This window comes from Sorex araneus, chromosome 3 (genome assembly GCF_027595985.1).
Source record: "Sorex araneus isolate mSorAra2 chromosome 3, mSorAra2.pri, whole genome shotgun sequence".
Classification (NCBI taxonomy): domain Eukaryota; kingdom Metazoa; phylum Chordata; class Mammalia; order Eulipotyphla; family Soricidae; genus Sorex; species Sorex araneus.
In genome coordinates this window covers 86,324,695-86,335,229 of record NC_073304.1, presented here as the reverse complement: position 1 = coordinate 86,335,229, position 10,535 = coordinate 86,324,695, and the positions used below count along the sequence as shown (strand labels likewise).

Genomic DNA, 10,535 nt, shown 5'->3' with positions numbered 1-10,535 from the left:
GAGCGCGCCGCTAGTGGCTCGGAGCGTGGGCGCGGCGCCCAGTGCGCGTGGTGACCTTGCACCTCGTCACCTCCAGTAACAGGTTCCAAAGTCCCGCTGGTCCCCAGCCTTTGTCCGAATGAAACGGCAGAGAGCAAAAGGTGGCCCCACGGAGGCCGCCCGGTTCCAGCCCCCCCCCCCCCATCCAGGTAAAGCTTGTAACGAACCCCCCCACCCCTCGCCGCAGTTCCCAAGACGCATCCTCCAGAGAATCCTCAGCGCGTGGGACACCGGCTGAGGCACCTGGCTAAGAATGAAATCCCACCTCGGGGGTGAGGCGCATTCCCCCGCTCTCCCCGACTGGGATTTGCGCCACACAGCGCGACTCATGGCGTGCCTGTGGGTTTATCTGCAGCGGAATCCAGTGCTCTTGCACGTATCCCGCCTGCAGCGACTTGCACGAACCGGTATCTCCCCCACACTGTGTCCCCCAGCCCCCACCCCCATCTTTCTCGGGGCAGAGGCGACACCTGGGACAGCTGCCGCGCGGCAGTCTCGAGTTCGTTGCAGGGGGTCATCAGAATTTGAGTGTTATCAAAATCAGACAACTCCACATTCTTTCCCTCTTGTGATCTTTCAGAGTAATAAAGCAAAATTAGCCTTGACCCTAGCCCTTGAAAAATCATCTCCAGGGAGCATTCCTAGGGTTTACTAGTCTGTGACAGATCCAGGGAGAGCTGTAAGGGACGTAGGAAATTGTAATCCTAAAGATTTACTTGGTTGAGTCGTTATTCTGTAGTCCCTGCTCATTTTCTGTGCCATCAGGGCTAACGTTTAGCTAGAGATTTATTTATGCTTAACAGAGGATTTGTTAGACTGACAAAGGATGAATGTCAGAAACTGGGAAGATGATGCAAAGAGCTGGACCACATGCTCTGCATGTAGGAGCCCCAAGTTGGATCCCCAACACCACAGAACTGCCAAGGAGAGACCCCTGAGCGCAGTCAGGAGCATAAACCCTGAAAACCACTGGGTAAAAAATTAGGCAATTACTAAAATGGGCTTTAAAATTATCTTTTAAGTTAATTTTATTTTATTTTCTGCACTTGTGTATGTTTATTGGGCTGCAGCGATAGCACAGCTGGTAAGGCATTTGCCTTGCATGCAGCCAACCTGGCTTTGGTTCTTCCACCCCTCTCGGAGAGGTTGGCAAGCTACCGAGAGTATCTCGCCTGCACGGTAGAGCCTGGCAAGCTATTCGTGGCGTATTTGATATGCCCAAAACAGTAACAAGTCTCACAATGGATACGTTACTGGTGCTCGCTCAAGCAAATTGATGAACAATGGGATGACAGTGACAGTATGTTTATTGCAGCACTGTTTACAATAGTCAGAATCTGGAAAAAACCCGAGTGCCCGAGAACAGACGACTGGTTAAAGAAACTTGGTACATCTACACAGTGGAATACTATACTATAGCTGTTAGAAAAGATGAAATCATGAAATTTGCATATATGTGGATGGACATAGAGAATATTATGCTAAGTGAAATGAGTCAGAAAGAGAGGGATAGAATGACTGCACTAATTTGTAGAATATGAAGTAACATAATAGAGACTAACACCTAAGGACAATAGAGATAAGGGCCAGGAGGCTCGCACCATGCTTAGAAGCCAGCCTCATATGCTGGGGGAAAAGGCAGCTGGGATAGAGAAGGGACCATTAAGTAAATGATGGTTGGAGGATCATTCGGGATGGGAGATCTGTGCTGAAAGTAGACTATGGACCAAATATGATGGTCTCTTAGTAACTGTATTGCAAACCATAACACCCAAAAGGAGAGAGAGAGTAAGAGGAAATGTGCCTGCCACAGAGGCAGGGGGTTGGAGAAGGTGGGGGTGGGGGGAGGGATACTGGGAACATTGGAAGTGGAGAATGGGCACTGGTGGAGGGATGGGTGCTCCATCATTGGACCGAAACGAAATCATAAATAAGTTTATTTTATTTTATATATTTATTTATTTTGCTTTTTGGGTCACACCCGGTGATGCACAGGGGTTACTCCTGGTTCTGCACTCAGGAATTACTTCTGGCAGTGCTCAGGGGACCATATGGGATGCTGGGATTCGAACCCGGGTCGGCCGCGTGCAGGGCAAACGCCCTACCTGCTGTGCTATCACTCCAGCCCCTATTTTATTTTTAAAAAATTATTTCAGGGCCAAGATGTGATCCCGGGGGCTGCACGTGTGCGGCCTCACCACAGCTGCACGAGCATGATTCCAGAGGCCAGCTCAACTACTTTTGATACCAGCAGCTCCTTGCAAAGTGTCTCCAGACTGGGAACTAAGTCTCGGCCCCATGCCTGCACAGCAGGGGAAAGGTTTTTCTCTCTTACCTTTTCCTTGCTGGGGGGTGGGGAGGGGAGAGTGTGGTGACTGCCATATTATGAGGACCACAGATGAGAATTACAAGCTTGCAATGATCCAATTTCTGGAAGAAATTTCCCTGGACTTAGTTGCTAAAATACAGAAATCCAAAACCGCGCGGCCGCTATTGCCTCATTTCTCTTCACAGCAGGTCTGACTCTAGTAGGGAACTCCTAACAATAATAGTGAGTTTTTTTGGGCTGGAGTGATAGCACAGTGGGTAGGGCGTTTGCCTTGCATGCGGCCGACCCGGGTTCGATTCCCAGCATCCCATATGGTCCCCTGAGCACCGCCAGGGGTGATTCCTGAGTGCAGAGCCAGGAGTGACCCCTGTGCATCGCCAGGTGTGACCCAAAAAGCAAAAAAAAAATAGTGAGTTTTTTGTTGAAATATTGAATGTAACCAAAGTAAATAGAAAGTAAAGTGGAATTTATCAGTTACACAGGTGGGGGGTGGGGGTGGGGAGAATGGGAGGTATACTGGGTTTTTTTTTGGTGGTGGAATATTTACACTAGTGAAGGGATGGTTGTTTCAGCATTGTATAACTGAGACTTAAGCCTGAAAGCATTGTTATTTTCCACATGGTGATTCAATAAAAAAAAAATTATTTTAGGCGGGACTGGAGCAATAGCACAGCGGGTAGGACGTTTGCCTTGTACGCGGCTGACCCGGGTTTGATCCCCAGCATCTCATATGGTCCCCAGAGCACCGCCAGGGATAATTTCTGAGTGCAGAGCCAGAAGTAGCCCCTGTGCATCACCAGGTGTGACTCAAAAAGAAAAATAAAAAGTTATTTTAGGCACCATGGTTTACAAGACTGGTAATAGTAGGGTTTCAGGCACTGAAGAGATAGTATAGCGGGTAGGTCACTTACCTTGCAAATAACTGACCCAGGTTCAATACCAACACCCCATGTGGTCCCCCAGCCCGCCTGTGAAGAGCCAGGACTAATCCCTAAGCACCACCTTGTGTGGCCCCCAAACAAAAACAGAATACTAGGGTCCCATCCACAACACATTCCAGTACTGTACCCATCACCAGAGTCGCTTCCCTCTACCACTGCCCCAGTCCTCCCCTTCGCTGCTTCCCCAGCACCGCCAAGCTTTCCACTGAAGGCTCCTCTCTTTGGATGGCTTCCTGCTCCTCTCCATTCTGGCTGCCTTTGGTGCTGCCTGTGAAGGAGCCTACCTCTGAAAGCCTTAGTCTTCCTCAGGCTGGCAGAGAGCAGTGGCCCAGCCAACACAGGAAACTGATTGGGCCGCAGAGATAGTACAGGGTGATGCTTGCATGCCAATGACCTGGGTGGAGACTTGAGGACCCCTGAGCATTTATCAGTGTGGTCCAACACCCCCATCCCACCAAAAATCTACTACTGTGGATTTTTTTGTTTGTTTGGTGGCCACACCCAACTGTGCCCAGGGCTTTACTCTTAGATCTGAGCTCAGGGACAGTCCTGGTGGGTTCAGGGGACCAAGTTTTTTGTTTTTTGTTTCTTTTATCAAGTTCAGGGGTACCAAGATCAGCCTAGGTTAGTTTTGTGCAAGGCAAGAACCTCCCCCTCCATACTGTCTCTCTGTGCCACCACCCCCCAAAACAACTCTTAACGATACCGTGATGATTAGAAAACTAAAAATAGTCCTATGTCTGTCAAAAGTGAATATATTTGGAAAGATTCATTCAGACAAAGGCCACAATGGAAGGCTGAGTGAAAAACCTGATCTTGGGAAAAAGTTTTTTATAAAAAAAAATCACAAAAATGCAAAACTAGGAATTTTGTCTAGGAATTAAAACATCAAATTTTATAGAAAAGGGAATAATAAATATAATATTCGGAGGATGGAACAGCTCTGAGGGTGGGAGGGGTCAGACACGCAGGATTGTTCAAAGGTAAGGATATGCCTTCTTTCATAGCCAGGATGTGGGTGAAATACACTTTTTGGGGGGTGGAGGGATGCATCTCCCTGGCCCCATATGAATGTTTTTTGTTTGTTTATTTTTATTTTTATTTTAAAGTTCATGTTCATTTGGGGCTGGAGCGATAGCATAGCGGGTAGGGCGGTAGGGCGTTTGCCTTGCACGTGGCCAACCCAGGTTCGAATCCCAGCATCCTATATGGTCCCCTGAGCACCACCAGGAGTAATTCCTGAGTGCAAAGCCAGGAGTAACCCCTCTGCATCGCTGGGTGTGACCCAAAAAGCAAAAAAAAAAAAGTTCATGTTCATTTATTTATTATTTATTTTATTTTTTTGCTTTTTGGGTCACACCCGGCGATGCTCAGGGGTTACTTCTGGCTCTGCACTCAGGAATTACTCCTGGCAGTGCTCAGGGGACCATATGGGATGCTGGGAATCGAACCCAGGTTGGCCACGTGCAAGGCAAAAGCCCTACCCGCTGTGCTATCACTCCAGCCCCTGTTTGTTTATTTTTAGATCACACCCAGCTTGGTGCTCCCAGGTCACTCCTGGTAGTACCAAAAATCAAACCTGGGTCTCCTACATGTGCTCCAGTCCTTTGAACTATTTCCTTGGTCCATTATAAATGTATTTGAGGTATAGGGATATTTGGCATTATCTGGCAGTGAGGGGCTACTCCCAGTTCTGTGTCTGGGTATTGCTTCTGGAGGTGCTCAGAGGACCATGTGGTGCTGGATCAAACCCAGACCTCTTGCACATAGACTTTCTCTTCAGTCCTGTAAGTGTATTATTATTATTATTATTGTTTGCTGGGGGTGCACATCCTGCAGTGCTTGGCTTACTCCTAGCGCTGCACTCAAGGATCACTCCTGGAAGGCTTAGGGGATCATTTGGGGTGCTGGGGATTTAGCCTAGGTCAACAGCATGCAAGACAAATACCTTACCTTATTCCAGCTCTCTACCAATGTATTTTTTTTCTGCTTTTTGGGTCACATCTGGCGATGCACAGGGGTTACTCCTGGCTCTGTACTCAGGAATTACCCTGGTGGTGCTTGGAGGACCATATGGGTTTCTGGAAATCGAACCCGGGTCAGCCGAGTGCAAGGCAAACGCCCTACCCACTGTGCTATTGCTCCAGCCCCTACCAATGTATTCTTTTTTTTTTTTTTTTTTGGCTTTTTGGGTCACACCCGGCAATGCTCAGGGCTGACTCCTGGCTCTGCACTCAGGAATGACTCCTGGTGGTGCTTGAGGGACCATATGGGATGCTGGGAATCGAACCTGGGTGGGCTGCGTGCAAGGCAAATGCCCTACCTGCTGTACTATCGCTCCAGCCCCTACCAATGTGTTTTTAATCTTCATCCATGTGCTATAAATATTCTTTTGTAACCACTAAATCATAACAATAATTAAGATATGTTGCTGTTAGTTGAATCCTGTTGAACCCATGACTCAAGCTTGCAAGGCATGAGTCACATCCCCAACCCAACAAGAACATTTTTTTGTTTTGTTTTGGTGCCACTCCCAGTGATGCACAGAGCTTACTCTCAGCTCTTTGTTCAGGGGTCACTCCTGGGCGAGTGTACACTCTCTCCAACCTTCCAAAAAAGAGCAATATGGTTTTTTGTATTGTTTTTGGCTATACCCACCTGTGTTCAAGGCTTACTTCTGGCTCTGTGCTCAGGGGTCAGTCCTGTCTGGGCTCAGGAGACCACATAAAGCAAGTACTTTACCTGCCTTACTATCTCTCTATCCTCAGAACAATTTTGTTGAATGTGCACTGGTGGAGGGATGGGTATTTGATCATTGTGTGTTTGTAACTCAAACATGAAGGCTTGTAACTATCACGGTGATTCAACAAAAAGAAAAAAGAAAAAAAAACAGCGGGTAGGGCGTTTGCCTTGCACGCGGCTGACCCGGGTTCGATTCCCAGCATCCCATATGATCCCTTGAGCACCACCGAGAGTAATTCCTGAACGCACGAGCCAGGAGTGACCCCTGTGTATCACTGGGTGTGACTCAAAAAGGAAAAAAAAAACTAACCCAATTTTGTTTATTTATTTTTGGGTCACACCCCGTCATGTTTAGGAGTTACTCCTGGCTCTGCACTCAGGAATTGCTCCTGGTGTCCACTGGAGACCATAAAGATGCTGGGGATTGAATCCAAGCAGGCCACGTGCGAGGCAAGCACCCTATGCACCGTACTATCTCTCCAGCCCAGAGAACAATTTTTAGAAATAATATCAAGATTTTTTTTCTCACATCCAGCTGTGCTCAGACTTATCCCTGGCTCTGCATTCAGGGATCACTCTTGGCAGGCTCAGGGGACCATATGTGATGTTGGGGATTATGCAATGCAAGAACCCTACCAGCTATATTCTCTCTCTGACCCTATTAAGAAAGTGTTTTTCGTGTCAAGTACTTTAGAAGTTAGGCACAGAAGCAAGCCCATCGTGCCACAGCTGTGACACCACTTTGTCACCTCTCTCGGGAGCCTGCAGATGAGGTTTTCTTGTTCTGAGCAGGACTGGGGCAGGGATGGGGGTTGTCTACTCAATGCCCCTCTCTCAGGCTGGGTTGTGGAAGGGACACAGCAGCACAGGCTGCTGGGGCTTTATTGCATTTGCAAAATTGGTCTGCAGATGCAGCTGAAGATAGCATGCTCCTTCCTGAATCACCCACCCTTGATTGCCTGGCAGCCACAGGCCTGCCAGATAACATCTTTAATATCCAGAGGGAAATGAAATTCCCCTGCTTGGTCTGAACATCTTCTTTTGCAAACCACAATCAATTTATCTGATATATTTTCTTCCTCTGTATAAAGCACATACATACAACACACAACACATACAACACACTGTTGTAGCACTGTCGTCCTGTTGTTCATCAATTTGCTCGAGTGGGCACCAGTAACATCTCCATTGTGAGACTTGTTACTATTTTTGGCATATTGAATAAGGCACAGGTAGCTTGCCGTGTGGGCGGGATACTCTCGGTAGCTTGCCGGGCTCTCCTAGAGGGACGGAGAAATCAAACCGGGTCGGCCACGTGCAAGGCAAACGCCCTACCCGCTGTGCTATCGCTCTGGACACACACATATATGAAAAATGTTTTTCTTCATTATGAAAGCACTGCCCAAGAGACAGGGCATTGCTTCTTGCTTCGGCTTTTCCAGTGGCCTCTTCATTAGAAACATGCTAAGCACCAGAGGGTGGAGACTAATTGAGCCTGGACCGCACCCTGAGAGCATGAGAAGAGGGGGTGCGGGCGGGGGAGCTTTTATTTGTATTTAATTTTTTTAATTTAATTTTTTTCCTGTTTCTTAGTCAGAGTGTTACAACACGTTTTATTTTGCCGACCACTGCATGTTGCTTTGGAGGGCGGACAGCGGGCTCAGTTGCTACAAGTGTCCCTGCACATGGATGGGGCCCCGGCCGCTAGGGGCGCTGTGCTCTGGTTTAGGGCTTTGAGTTTCAGTTCCACGTGAGCTAGGCGGTGATGGGTCCTGCAGGAGGCCTGCCAGAGCCGGCCCCCACCCCCGCAGGCTCGTCTCCAGGGGCTGCTTCCTTTGGTGAGTGACTGGGGCGGCGGCCAGTTGCGCTGATGCCACGGCAGGCTCCGGCCGTCTGGACGGGCTTGTGCTTATTGCCGAAAGGAGTTGCTCCTCGGGCTGGGATGAAGAAGAAAGCCTCCGTTCTGGGTGACAAATAAACACCTGTGGACAGCGCCTATTTGCGCTAGAACTACATATTTTAATTCAAGAAAATATAGGTCCCATGAGAGACTTAAAAGTTTTGTGAAACTAAAATCTAGTTTTTCCCCCAATAAATTATATTTTAGTCAAAACCCTCCCCACGCTTCTAAAATAATATCTGATTATACAAAAGCAATAAAAAATTAAATATTTGTTTGAATAACAAGCTTCAGTTCAGACTGCTGGCGATGTAGTGTGGTTGTTGGGTTATTTATTTTTTATAAACAGATCATAGAAGAATTGTGCACAAAAATTGCAGCGTAAAGGATAATAAAAAAAAATGGTTAAGAATCAAGCGAAATGGCAACTGATTTGAAGGAAAAAAAGGCCTGCAAATCACTATACAAAATATAAAGGGCATTTTTAACACTACCATCCATTGGACAGTCCTTATCATAGATTACATTAAAATTATTGGAGTAATTAATTATCTTGAATGTGAATGAGAATTATACAGGACACATGAAAGGCAATACTTGTACTATAGAGCATCTAATCACAGTTACAAAATGTATTCTTTTTTGCTACCAATAAAGACAATGGTGTTACTGTATAACTGGTTAATGGTATTACTGTAAATATCAGGAAGGCTACAAAGTGAGGAATGACTTCTTTCCCCCTGTCTTCAAGGTGCTTCCCATGCAGGATGAAGCACTGGTCACTGAGCAATGAGTAGACCTTGAGAGATGGGCTGGCCTCAGATACGATGACGATGGATGGGGCTTTACGCACCAGAGATGGGAAGGAACCATGCAACCTTCCTGTGGACCACTGAGCTAGCGTGTCACTGGCCTCTCCTGTCTGTCCAGAGTGCCATCCCAAACGCTGATGTGTGATAAATGTGCACTGAGTGAGAAGACGGGGGCTGCAAAAGGCACTGGGACCTGTAATGTCTGTTGTGGGGAAAGCACCGTTCGGAAACACCTGTGTTTCAAGAGATTAAGTGTCTAAAGATTCAAAATGAATCAACAGTATTGGATAATAATATCATTCTCAATTCAGAAGCCACCTTGAGAAGGGGTGCAGCTTCAGTTTAATAAAACAGGAAAAAAGAAAGAAAGAAAAGAAGGCAATGGATTCTATTCTGCCACTCGCATCTGTCTGCACTGACCCAAGGTGCCAGCTGTGCTGTGCAGTACAGTGAGATTTTGCTGCTGCTGCTCTTGTTCATAGTCTTGAACCAAAGGGACGAGAGAGGAAACAGATCTACTGAGAAACCAAACAGCAGAGACGTGGGTCTCGATTTAGAAGTGGCACTGGTGTGGGGTTGATGTTCTGCGTGGCCACCTGGGGGGTGACCTCAATGATCTGAGGCTTGTCTATGATCCTGGCCGTGTGGTTGTCCTTCTCATGCCAATGACCCATGCCTGATAACCCTCCCCATACTTGGACGACTTGATCTCGTGCAGGAAACAGATCAGAAGCACTCCTGAGGTCTTGGAGCAGGTGCTGTGCATGAGGCCAACCATGTGGTTGTTTTTTTATCTTTATTTATTTTGCTTTTGGGGGCACACCCAGCGATGCTCAGAGGTTACTCCTGGCTCTGCACTCATGAATTAGTCCTGGTGGTGCTTGGGGGACCATATGGGATGCCGGATATCGAACTCAGGTCGGCTGCATGCAAGGCAAACGCCCTCCCCGCTGTGCTATCTATCTGGCCCAAAGGTCTAAACATGTTGCCGTAGGCCTTGCTTATGGCCACCATCTTGGCCAGCACAGGCAGGTTGTGAATGACAAAGGACAGCTCGTTGTGTTGCTGCCTGGTCAGGTTCTGCGCGTGGCCCGGGATGTCCAAGCCTGTGATGTCCGTGGCTGTGTGGGTGTTGAACATGTGCATGAGGCCCTGCAGCTGTCCTGTTGAGCCTGGCCATGTTCATCATGGCCTCTTGGTACACCAGTCCACATTTTCCTTGTGTGACCACCAGCTTTATTTTATTCCACTTGTCAGGGATGTCCAGCCACTGATGCACGGCCACGGCCACTTGTGTCTCTAAGGGACTTGATCAGCAGGAGCACATCGCTGGGTACGGTGTTGTCTGGCATGATGAACTCATTGGGTTCAGGGGAGCTTTTAGAGAGACTTTGAAAGCAAATAGTCATAGGACCAAATGCAATAGAGAAGCAACGAAAGCAGAGAAAGATAAAGAGATTAACTCCACAAAGGAGGTGGTCTGAAAAAGTTTCTCAGCGGAAATAAGTTTCTGTTCCCAACAATATAAGGTTAATATATTTATTACAATAGAAATGTTTAATTCATAAAAGTGAGAAAAATGTGGGGAAATATGTTAAAATCATCTACACCTAAGAGGATCATAATTTTTGTTTTTTGAAAAAAGTTATTTTAAAATTGAACTGCCATGAAATACACAGTAACAAAGTTATTCATGATTGGGTTTCAGTCAATGTTCCAACATGATTCCTCGAGGATCTTACTCTCACTATAGCTTAAGGGATGCTAATTGA

At 47.1% G+C, this 10,535-nt stretch overlaps 1 pseudogene; it reads right to left on the bottom strand.

Annotated features, from left to right (window-relative positions):
• Positions 1-9,278: 9,278 nt before the first annotated feature.
• LOC101553345 (selenide, water dikinase 1-like) lies at positions 9,279-10,172 on the bottom strand (annotated as a pseudogene).
• Positions 10,173-10,535: the final 363 nt, after the last annotated feature.